This window comes from Acipenser ruthenus, unplaced genomic scaffold (assembly GCF_902713425.1).
Source record: "Acipenser ruthenus unplaced genomic scaffold, fAciRut3.2 maternal haplotype, whole genome shotgun sequence".
NCBI lineage: Eukaryota > Metazoa > Chordata > Actinopteri > Acipenseriformes > Acipenseridae > Acipenser > Acipenser ruthenus.
This window is the reverse complement of record NW_026708252.1, coordinates 15001-28259: the sequence shown is the minus strand read 5'-3', so window position 1 is coordinate 28259 and position 13259 is coordinate 15001. Positions and strand designations below refer to the sequence as shown.

The 13259-nt window shown below is 35.7% G+C and overlaps 2 long non-coding RNA genes across 2 annotated transcripts; both read right to left on the bottom strand.

Annotated features, from left to right (window-relative positions):
- Positions 1–1388: 1388 nt before the first annotated feature.
- LOC117432486 (uncharacterized) lies at positions 1389–3944 on the bottom strand. The gene is made up of 3 exons (XR_004548799.3): positions 2952–3944; positions 2250–2418; positions 1389–1532 (listed from the first exon to the last, which is right to left on the bottom strand). It is a non-coding gene; the product is annotated as an uncharacterized LOC117432486 (long non-coding RNA).
- A 411-nt stretch (positions 3945–4355) lies between these two features.
- On the bottom strand, positions 4356–6114 carry LOC131730420 (uncharacterized). The gene is made up of 3 exons (XR_009324026.1): positions 5893–6114; positions 4911–5040; positions 4356–4605 (listed from the first exon to the last, which is right to left on the bottom strand). It is a non-coding gene; the product is annotated as an uncharacterized LOC131730420 (long non-coding RNA).
- Between the last annotated feature and the right edge of the window lie 7145 nt (positions 6115–13259).

The following is a 13259-nucleotide window of genomic DNA, read 5'->3' as shown; positions in this document are numbered from 1 at the left end:
CAGAGCAGACTACCCACACACACACACGGTCTAGCCTAAGCTAGACCGAGGATGCAAAATGCACGTGGGCCAAGGCCAACGCAACACGCGTCCGAACACACAATATACAATATATATAACAAAATATATATATACACAATAAAATATAAATATATATACAAAATATATATATATACAAAAAACCCACACAATAATAATTAAGAACAGAGGAAAGACGGGGAGACCACGAAGAACGCGATGCCGAAGCAAAGCGAAAAGGAATATATAATGTTAAACAATATATAATCCTAAATAATAATACAATAACAATAATAATAAACAATAATAACTCCGGAGAGTATAACTGAAATAAACTCGGAGAAGGGGATAAACCAGCTTCTCAAGACTAAGCTTTAGTGAGTACAATCAGTTAAATAGCTCTAAGTCCTACCGCTACTGATGCTGAAGGCAAAAGAGGAAGTGACTCTCTGCGCGCTGCGTATAGTAAGCTCCCAGGGGGGCGGGCTTACACGGCAGCTTGCGCGGAGGCCTATCGGCAGCTTTGACATAAAGCTCAGCCAATCCCTACTGCCTGACGGCAATGTCCCATACCTTGATGGTTATTTTCGACTTGAAAGGGAACAGAATGTTATCGCTTTTTGTTGTTTTTGTAAATATCCAATTTCTCCTACTCATAAAACCAAAAAGCGATAACATTCCGTTTTGTAAAGTGTGATTGGTGGGTCGTCAAAGTTTTGATCAGGTCCCGGCCTAGGAGTCAAATGTGGAGAAGCTGCTTTGTGCTGCAGTTGACATGCTGGTGACTGAAAACCTGTATAAAAGAGAAAAAAAAAAAATGAAACAGGCTTAGATTAAAAAATATATATATATATAAATAATTTTTCTAAATAACCGGCAATTTTTGTTCTCCCTCTTTTCACCCTAATTTGGAATTACCAATTCAACTACTCCGTGCCACTCATGAGGCATGAAACAAAGCATGTGTCCTCCGGTACATACGTCAAAGCCATACCTATTTTTCGCACCGCAAGCCCAGAGCTGCCACAGCCCAAGTAACACTTTGATCGAAGGATTCAATGTAGCTGGAAACTGCTAACACCCTGAACCTACAGGAGTTGCTCGAGCTCTGTGAATTGAGGGAGGCCTAGTTGATTCAAACCCTCCCTACCCCAGCGATGCTCTGCCAATTGTGTGCCACCCCCACTGCAAACTCTCTGCCATGTTGGACAATGGCACAGGAGACCACCTCGCTCTCTCCTATCCTGCACTCGAGGTTGAGGCCTTTACCAGATATGCCACTCAGGAGCCCATATTTCAGAGTGCTTATATGATCTATAAATAAGACATACCTAGCATTACAGCTTACTGCAAGATTACTTACGTTTGACATAACAATTGCATTTTATTCTCTCCATTCAAAATTAGCAATTGCAGAAATGAGGGAAAGAACTCTTGGATTCACAGCATATTGCCTCTTATGTGGCTTCCGTTCGACCTTCGTCCCTTTGTCTGGATTTATTTTGAAGATGCATCTATTAGAAAGGAAAAAAAATGCAAATATTTTATATATTCTTAAAGGGTAACAAAGGGTATTTTATTTGTGTGTTACATGTTCCCATGTGTTGCTACAGCTGTTTAGGTAAGGGGTGTGTATTATGTTAACATCTCAAACACTTTTTTACACTTCTAAATTGCAGCGTTCTCTTGTTCCGTTTCCAAGATGGCTTTGTATGGCCTCGCATGTATTTCAGAAAAAATGTGAATGAGATGGATTTACCAGTGATTGGGAGGATGATGTGGAAATGTAGTTCTGAAATACATGCAAGTCCATGCAAAGACATCTTGGAAACAGAACAAGAGAACGCTGCAATTCAAAAGTGTAAAGTGGTTGAGATGTAAAAAAATAAAAAAAAATAAAACACACACACCACACAATTAACACCTTAAACAGTTGAAGCAACATATGGGAACATTCATTATCTTTTAAAACACCCATAACAAAAGATAAAACATGGGCATAGTATTTACAATGAATAGCTTAATCTATATATTTTTTTATTTTACACATGCTTAAAATGCTCTTTGAAGTGTCAACCGTGGGTAATTTAACATTCAAATACAAAATATGAAAATTACCATTGTATTAGACTGATCATTACTGGTGTCACATATTTGAGAAGTTTAAATCGCTCCACTATAAACAGGTTAAAGCGAAAACAAGGTACATATCCATGTGTTATATACTGTACCTTTGAAGGAATTCAAGTGTTGCTCCCAACTCTGATGGGTAATGGATGTTCAAGCAGTAGTAGGATGCAAACATCATAAGCAAAGCTTCCACAAAGTTAGTTTGTTGTTCTGTAACAACAACTTTATCAATGCTCAGCATTAAGCGGGATGCAGTCAGAAGGGAATCTCCTGCAGCAGGAAAAATATAAAAATAAAATTCAAGACGTTTGTTAAATTGACTTCATTATTTTCATTCTGAAGACAAACATTTTCAAACATACGTACATAAAAACACTCAAACCCGCTACAATTAATCATATAATTTACAGAAAGCCTTAGGGCTGTTGAAATTTCATATTAAATCATTCCTTAGCAGTTTACATAATGCTCCAGGTAATTCTAGCAAGAGAGTCGTGTACAAAACTCTTATGTATTTAAAAGAACCTGGATATGATTTTTGGACTAAGTTATTTAGTATGCGAGAACAAACTAAATTATAAAACTCTGAAAACTGCTCATGAACCTTACACAATTATTTAAAATGGAATTTGGATGTAAGCAGATTGTTCACAAAGCATTTCTCTTCAGTCATTTCTCTGGGATACTAAAAATGCTAATTAAATTCAGATTATACTTCGTCCCCTTATTCCTCAGCCAAAAGTAAATAAAATAAAACTACTGAGCATATGTCAAACAAATGCATGGATTACCAAAACATATACCACAGAAAATAATGCAAGGTGATGCAGGCAGATCAGATGTTGGCACTTCAGAAGGTAAGCAAGTGTCATCCACCTGGAAAAACATTTGCTTGTCGTCTTCACCAAAGTAAGCAAGCAGCAGCAAAACCAACCCTGGCATCTCCGGTAATTTAGACTGTGTCCTTCTTTGCAACTTCGATCTGTGCCAAAACTCTTGCAGTTTTTCTTTGTTTCTCATTGTTGAGTGTCCATGTAGGCCAGAATTCTGTGCGATTTGTTTTTTACGGTCTCAAAAAATTTCCCTTCTAATTGTACACCTGTAAGTGCCCTGAAGTGTGCTTGTAATCCTGGCATTTCAAACAGAAATGGCCACTCCCTCCTTATTTTTTCAGTTTCCATACCTCAGATGATGTCTTTTCTCTGAGTGTAGGTTTTCATTTCTTGTTGTTGCTGTTTTTGACTTGCAAGTGTCTCTGTGATTGGCAGGTGCTCGGGATCCCAGTTTATGCAACCATAAGTGTCTTGAGGTAAAGCTTGTTCCTTTGCAGGAACTTCTTCCGTGTCGCTCCCACTACTGTGTTGAAACTGTCTTTTGGGGGTAGAAAACTGTGTACGCGTCACATTATCTGCTCTGCAGCTGTTTTACCAAGGAATCATATCCACTGCCAACTATGTGGCCTTCGATAACATCCTGCAAAGATTTAGGATATTTTGCCACAATTCTTCTTGCTATATCTGTAAGATGTTTCTTTGAAGGCCTCTTGCAGACCCCTGTGACTTCATTAATAATGAGTCGTATCATTTCTCTGCGTTGCTTTGGCGATGGCCTTTCTAACTTGTAAAGGAGGTCAGTAGGGAGTTTTTCCCATGGTATCTCAAACCGAAGGAACCAGTCAGCTTCCAAAGCTGAAAGTGATTCATCCAACTCGATACAACTCTGTGCAAAAGAGCACCCTGGGCTGGAGACTGTTGAGGTCTCTGTTCTGGATGAGCTAGGACTGCTGGAAATTGTGGTTTCACCTTCAGAATTACAGAAAAAAACATTAAGTTATTTCATTTTTTTTTGTTTTTGTTTTCCACCCCCCCCCCCCCAACACACATTCCAGATTTTTTTAAACTTACAAAATTCTTAGAGGTTTTGTAATTGGTTAAATTTGTCCGTAATACACAATTAGTTAATTTTAACCGGCTTTTTATTAATTAAATTAGCAATAAGCAATGTATGTACATCCAAACAGTAAACATTTCTGTCATTTGTTAAAGGATTATGTGATGTAATTGCCTCATAATTCTCTCATTCAACAATTCTAAATAAAAGTATACACAATGATATAGGCAAGAGACAAAATACAAAATGCAGGTTTTATGTATGTATATATACACACAATATATAGATATATATATAAAATAAATAAATAGGTTTACTGCCAATTAAGCACTTGAAGACAATTGACTGAACTGTAATATACTCACATGTGACTGTAAAGGTGGCTAGGAGTTTTCGAACTTCTATTGGCTTGAGGACCATCAGGAGATCATCATCTTTTACAAATCTGAAATCATCCAGGTTTTTGAGTGTGTCCAAAACAGAATTGAGCACACAGGTGGTGAGGTTTGGCAACACAGAACTAATGTGGGAGTTTAAAACAGAATCCCCAGTGCTTTCCTGTTCCATCTGTCAATTAAAATAAAATACAGAAGCAAGTGTGTGTGGGGTATATTACTGTCTGCATTTTGATTGAAAAATATCTATTCTGTAATAAACATATTAGCTGTCTACATTTTACAGTATATCATTTTCTACCAATTTATATTTCAAATGTTTGGTTATGCCATTTAGTGGGTGCCTAACTATGTAATCGTTCATAAAACAATACAACCAAATGGAGAGAGATCTATCTATCTATCTATGCATCTATATATATATATGCACACACACACTTATATAGGCGTGGACTCTTTAAATGTTCGAATAATTACCTCCATAAGAGTTTAAGAATTCCTAATATGCCCACAAAATGGAGCACATCCCGCGAGAGAAAATGGCGTTGTCTGAACAAGATTATCAAAGTACTACACCTCCAGGCTGCTGTGAATCCCCAAGAACATTCTGTAGAGTAATAATAGTTGTACTTTAAAATATTTTCATATTTACTATTTATTGTTCACCCACATTACACCGACATGGCAATATACTTAACTAAGTTTGACCACTTTAAATTCTAAAAATAATTTCCCTAAAATTAGGATTTTTTTTTTTTTTTTTTTTTAATATGCAAGAATTCTTAACATGCCCTACACAGTAGTATTTTTTTCTTCATTGGGTAAAATTTAAATACTGTAAGTCCAGAAATATCGTGGCCAAAATATTTGGTGAATTACACAAGACCACCTGTTATCCTGAAAGCATTTACAATAGTATTATTCGCGCCAAAAATGTTTCATATGTCAAACTCGCATAATAAAAGGCTAGCAAATATTCCTGGGCTTACAGTATTATTCGTACATTAAAATTTTGTACACAAGAAAAATAAATGTGCACTTAAGTCTTACTTCCACACATGCCGCTTGTTAGTCAGTCTTTCACACTTACATTAATGTAGATCTGATGCAACAAATAAAATTGCTTAGGCTTGTACTAGTAGTCTGGCAAAGGGAGCACATGCTCCGCTTTGTAGAGGGATACAGTTTAAAATATTTCCTTCTCTTATAAGTGTTCAACTAATACAACTATATATATATAAAATATACATACATACATACATACACTCACACAACACGTCTAAGCACGGACACTGTCTTTAGTTGTATAAAATGTGTGAATAATGGCTATCCCTAAATCTCCCACTATTTTTAATTCATATTTCCTGACATGCTCTAATTAAAATACAGACTTTTTTTCATTTCGGTACAATTAAAATATCATTCATACAACATTTTGTGTTGCCAAACACAAACTCACCTTTCAAGTTTTTCTGTCGAGCAGAGTATTGCATCGGTAAAAATAAAATGGCTTCTCACAAACGTTGTTTCTACTTCACACGAGGTAATGTCCAGGACATTTCGTCATCCAGGCTTGATAGTATCGCGAGATTTTAGAAAGTCCAAGTTTTTCTAAAAACTTAAGTTAACATTTATATTTAAATGAATAATTCAGGTTCAATTAATATTAGAAATGAATGAATGAATCATCAATATGATATTAAAAAAAAAAAAAAAGAAAGAAAGTTTACTGATAACAGGGTGGTGGTGAACAGAGCTTCGTCAGCTCGTCGGCTTTGTCAGAGAAGCTGTGCAGCAGTGCTGGCTTGTTATCAATGCAGCGCTTTTTAAATCGATATAAAATGACCTGAGCGACCACAAACCATATTTGAGAGAAGGGTTTAAAAGAGGAGTGTCAAACTCAGTTTTCATTTCACACAAGTCCTCAATTACTTAATTGATCTAATTATTCATTCGATTTAACATATATATATATATATATATATATATATATATATATATATATATATATATATATATATATATATATATATATATATATATATATACACACATTGTTTTTAAATTGCGAGGTATTTTAAATTGATGGTTGAAACGTGCATTTGATTCAAGGTACAGTTGCCGATCCTCATATACTAGTTTGGGGCCTGGATAGGTGTTAAATGTATCTAGCTAATTGAATAATTAATCAAATTAAGTCATTGAGGACTTGGGTGGAACGAAAAGCGTAGGCTACACATGGCCTCCGGGAATTGAGTTTGAAATGTGCAGCTTTTCTTGTTTATTTCCAGTCATTGAAATTAAGTAGGCCTATTATTTTAGGAAGAAAACTACAGCACAACTAATTTTAACAAATCTGAACGACATTAAAAAGTAAACACTTTTAGCTTTTTACATTATTTAACTCAACTCAGATAAGCCTGTTAAATAATTAATTTAGCAGTAATTTACAGTTTTTTAAATAACAGTTACATACATTAACATTAAAGTTTGTGTCGTTATAAATACAGCTTGTGAGGTTTTTTAAAAGTTATCTTCTTTAATTTAACGGAATTTATCATTTTGTAAGCAAATTACATACGTACATGTTTTTCAGTGTATATTTCCGTAAAATTAATAGTACATATTTTTAAAAAAAGTATTTTGCAGTAATATTTAAATGTTTTGCATTTAATTAAAAAAACTGAAAAATGTATGTAAAAATTAAGGTTAATCCCACCTAAAAATACAGCATTTTTTTACAGTGTAGCTACCGGGGCATGCAAGACTCCGTATCATAGCTACCGGGGCATGCAATTATATATATATATATATATATATATATATATATATATATATATATATATATATATATATATATATATATAAAATTGTTTTTTTTTGTTTTTTTTTTGGATGTTAGGAGTTAGGATGGTATTTACTCGCGCATAGTTTTGAATGTTATTTCCGAATCTCTCCTTTAACATGTCTGAAGGGGACACTGTATTACTTAAAACGTGAATTAACGTCTTAAATCGTGTTAACAGTGAGCAGTTACCTTGGGATTACACACCAGGTTCAGACGCATTGATTGGACTAATGTATCCGCAGGCGATCTAAGACTCACCGTTTCAACGGTGTCAGTAGTGCTCAACAGAAAAGAATGCATACAGAAAAAGATTGTATACTGGCCATGGGCTTTGGTTTTGCCCAGAGCCGTAACTAAGCATTTAGCTACCGGGGCATGCAAATATATATATATATATATATATATATATATATATATATATATATATATATATATATATATATATATATATATATATATATATATCCCTCTCTCTCTATATATATATATATATATTTTAACCAAACAGTTTGACAATTTTTAACGTGTCACCCCTATATTTATTAAGTAACAACGCCCGTGTAATTTGGACTTCAAGTTTCGAGTTACTAAGTTGTATTACAGCATGTCAGTTCCCCTTTGGAAAGTGTGTGTAATGTAAAAAGAGAAACCTCGTCATAATAGGCTACAGTATGAAACACAAAGTCTGGTTAAAAACTATTCCTAAATGGGTGTATGTTGAAGTATTAGAAATACAAAAAAAAAAAAAAAGTTTAACAATGATGTTAAGCGGTGTAGATTTGTATGAGACGCTGTCTAATAAAGGTTACACACTGTGATTTAAAGGGCCAATTTACAAAAAAGGGTCATATAAATAAATGCTGCCCATTTTACCACATTCTCGGTTTCCCTAATTAGATTGCCCAAAGCAGTTATGTTTATTGCTGTTTGCTGGCAATATTCATCACGAGTGTTTTATACACTCTTCATGTTTAAACAGGACATTGCAGATAATTGCAAATAAATAATGCATTTAAAAAAAATATATACCTTTTATTTTTAGTGCACATTTTTAACCAAACTGCAACCCACATGTTTCAGATGCCTTTTTGAAATTTGACCAGCTTTTCATACAAATGTTTCTTCTGTACACCATCCTCTTCCAAATACACTCCAAGGGTCCAGTGCTGGGTTTAGTTCAAACGCAACAGAACTATCATATAACTACTTATGTCTAAAACAATTACAAACATTATAGTTTAATATTTTTTGAATATACCTTTTATTTTTAGTGCACATTTTTAACCAAACTGCGGCCCACATGTTTCAGATGCCTTTTTGAAATTTGACCAGCTTTTCATACAAATGTTTCTTCTGTACACCATCCTCTTCCATATACACTCCAAGGGTCCAGTGCTGGGTTTAGTTCAAACGCAACAGAACTATCATATAACTACTTATGTCTAAAACAATTTCAAACATTATAGTTTAATATTTTGTGAAGGGTTTCAGCATATTGCTGTGGAATGCTCAAAATAAATTAAAAAAGAATAAGCCAGCAACATTTTAAATTAAATACTATTAGGAGTGCCATCTTGTGGCTAGTTAATATATAAACAGACTTTACAGGATTGTGCAGCTATACATTTTAATATAGAGGGCTGAACATAGATGTCAAACCTGCCAAAATCCATTAGCAGATGCATACACTGCTGCCATGAAGGGATGCACCGGATTGGCAATGATGTTCAGATATCCTGTGGCATTCAAATGTTGCTCCACTTTTATCAAGGGGCCCAATGTGTGCCATGAAAAACACCCCACACCATCACACCACCACCACCAGCCTGCAATGTTGACACGCGGCATGATGGATGCATGTACTCATGTGGTTTTCTCCATACCCTAGTCCTCCCATCAGCGTGAAACAGCAGGAACCTGGATTCATCAGACCAGGCAATGTTTTTCCAATCCTCCAGTGTCCAGTGTTTTCGTTCCTTAGCCCACTGCAACCACAGTTTCTTGTGTTTTGCTGAAAGAACTGGAACTCTGTTAGGTCGTCGGCTGCCATACCCCATTCGTGTCAAGGTATGATGAGTTGTGCATTCTTTTATGGGTCTTTCGGCAACAATGTTGTACTGGACTGTCAGTTGACTAACTGTAGCCCATCTGTTGTTCTGCACAATTCGTGTCAGCCTCCTTTGGCCTCTTTCATCAATGAGCCGTTTTCGACCACTGGCCTGCCGTTGGCTGGATGTTCTTTGGGTGGTGGACCATCCTTGATACACATGGGAAACTGCTGAGCATGAAAAACCCAGCAGCGTTGCAGTTCTTGACACACTCAAACCGGCGCGCCTGGCACCTACTACCATACCCCGTTCAAAGGCACTTAAATCTTTTGTCTTGCCCATTTACCATCTGAATGGCACACATACAATACACAATCCATGTCTCAATTGTGTCAAGGCTTAAAAATCCTTCTTTAACCTGTCTCCTCTTCATCTACACTGATTGAAGTAGATTTAACAGGTTACATCAATAAGGGATCATAGCTTTCACCTGGATTCACCTCGTCAGTCTACTTCATGGAAAGAGCAGGTGTTCCTAATGTTTTGTACACTCAGTGTATAATGTGAGTGTGGGTGTGAAAGAGAGTAACGTTATCATGTTACTTCAATACTTTTCTTTGGTGACTTTTTCCCCCCAATCTGTAGTTACTGTATACGTGTAGCTTTGAAAAAAAAGGTACTCTGATGAAACCTGTCCTTCTTAATATATATATTTTTTGTTTTTATATTAAAGCTCCACGTCTCAGAATTCACCAACCGCTATATATATATATATATATATATATATATATATATATATATATATATATATATATATATATATATATATATATATATATATATAGACATATGAACAATAACTTGTCATTCTGTACTCACTGTATTATACACTCCTTCAAAAGTCTCTTTTCCATCTGTAGATTTGGCTGTCACTTTCGGTTTGCCTGGGCTGCCTTCTTGAAGCCGTTCAATCTGCAGGTAGGAACTTCACATTAGGAGAACACCTACACACCCAAAACAAATTGGAAGAATACGCAGAGCAGACTACCAGTGCAAACATGGATAAACAAAAACAGAACTCTTTGGAAGAAATACTATTTTATTAATACATTAATACATTCCTTTATTGTATATACAAGGTGGTTTACCATATTACTACGGGCAAGGTCATCAGAAAGAATGCATGGTCTGTACTTAGTATGCAGTACACTTAATGTGGGAGCCGTGGATGCCTTTAATCATAGTGAGGAGTTCATACATACCCTATAGAAAATGTACAATGGCCATGTACTATGGCCAGCTTGTACAAGAAAAACACATCACACACACTTCTGTTTTAATGGCCAAAAAGAAAAAAACCACCATATTTTCAATCTGTGGCACAACACTTATGACTCAATTATGTCTGCATTCTTACATGCTTTATTACGCAGTACAATTATCAATGCACTTTACCAGTTCATTTGTATAAAAATAAAAGATTTCCAGCTGTTTTTTGTTTTTTGCATTTCATTACATTGCTGCTTTTAACAAGGCTTTCTTCACACTCTTTCAATCTATTTTTGTCTCCTTTTCCCTTTCATTTAAATTTCACATCTCCACCTATTCAAAACTAGCAGGTTTCAGGGCCTTGCTGAAAATGTTATCAGAGGTGTTTAAATTCTGGGATGTAAAACGCATTGTACTGCCAGAGTATTTATTTTCTCAGTTCCAGTTCTCATTTAAAACTGAAGCCCTTGCAACATTCTGGAAACTTCTCAATTTTACTAAATTTTACTAAATTACTCAAAACAAGATTGGGATATTAAAAAATATGTAAGATATTACTGCTTGAACTATTCAATTGCTTACAAATGTTACATAAAACAAGTTGCATCATGAACACATGGAACACAGATGTGATCTAAAGCCACCACTGTGACCTCTGCCGGGCATAATACTTAAGGTCAGGTTTTACCCCATGTTGTTCCCTTGGGAGTTGGAGTTACATAGTCCAGGACCACAACTTTCTTCCCATACGTGGCAGCTTCCTGCATGGAAAACAATCACCATAAGAAATCCACAACTTTACACTCATGATGCAATACTGCAAAAGGAGAAAAACTGCTGTGACTCTATAGAGGACCTGTTTATGAACAGATTCAGAATGTAACATCACAAGCAAAAAAATTGAGACTTGCATGTATGCACTTATTAGAAATGCTGGTCCGTTAGTCCCAGCTGTGTCTAACTATTTGTATCATAATGAGACAACCTTTTTGTAGGTATCACATCTATATCACTTGGCTTTTTAAATTTTGTACATGTTATGTTGCTATTTCCGTGTACTGCGGGTCTCTATGTCCAATATAGTTTGTAAAGCTTGTGATTCTATTCCATGGCAATGGCTTTGCACCTTCCCCATGCTCTTCCACATGGTTCCTAGTTATACTTGACTGTCAAGACTCTCAAATATCCCCATCTCTCTAATGTGCAGCTTTCGTCTGTAAATTCCTGGTTAGAAGAACAGAGGAGATGAGGAAAGAAGAGCGAGAGACAAGGTGCACGTTTGCAGCAGCCAGTCCTCCAGACCCCCCTCCGATAACCAGCAGGACATAGTCGTACACGTCTGGCCTGAGGTTAACTTCCTGCATCTCCAGCAGTGCCTGCAACCTTCCATCTCTGTGCGCCTGTGGTATTTACACTAAAGCAATATCACTCCAAGTCAATGGTACCCTGCCATCTAGAACAACAGATGTACATGTTAAATGATTATGTTTATTAATGTATGTCATTAAATTAAAAATGAAGCTTCCATTTGGAAATCCTTGGAATTTCTATTATTCTACATGTCAAAATGACTGCTTGATATTTGATGTAAGCTTGGTCACATTTTCAGGTCACAAAAGTATTGGCTTTGGAGCCTTATATAGTTTAATCAGTGTCGTCCTGGCTGACCATGGTGGTCCAACAACCTATTGACATTGTTATGACAGGTGTCTTTAAGAGCAGGACTTGAGCTTTGCTATAAAATAATGCTGTGACTAGACATTCTCTTACATTCTATGTATACACATTATAAAGTAATGCATTTTTCCCATGCGTGTTGAATTTCTGGGATTACACAGCATATGTACAGAGAGGTGTTGGGTTTGATGTGGGCTGTACTGTAGCAGTGAGGTGTATCCATCCAAGGGCACACTGGATGAAAGAGGGAGCATGGCTCTATCTCAATCAAAAAGCTTATTTTGTAATTAGACAGCTGTTAAGACGTTAATTCACGTTATACAGTGTCCCCTTCAAACATGTTAAAGGAGAGATTCAGAAATAACATTCAAACCTATGCGCGAGTAAATACCATCCTAACTCCTAACATCCAAAAAAAAAGAAAAAAGAAAAAAAATAACAATAATATATATATATATATATATATATATATATATATATATATATATATATATATATATATATATATATATATATATAATTGCATGCCCCGGTAGCTACGATATGGAGTCTTGCATGCCCCGCTAGCTACGATATAGAGTCTTTCCATCCACCTCTGGTTGCTACATTCCGGAGGTGCATGCAATATATATATATATATATATATATATATATATATATATATATATATATATATTTGCATGCCCCGGTAGCTAAAAGCCTAGTTACGGCTCTGGGCAAAACCAACGCCCATGGCCAGTATACAATATTTTTCTCTATGCATTCTTTTCTGTTGAGCACTCCTGACACCGTTGAAACGGTGAGTCTCAGGTCGCCTGCGGATACATAAGTCCAATCATTGCGTCTGAACCTGGTGTGTAATCCCAAGGTAACTGCTCATTTTTAACACGATTTAAGACGTTAATTCACGTTTTAAGTATAGTGTCCCCTTCAAACATGTTAAAGGAGAGATTCTGAAAAAACATTCAAACCTATGCGCGAGTA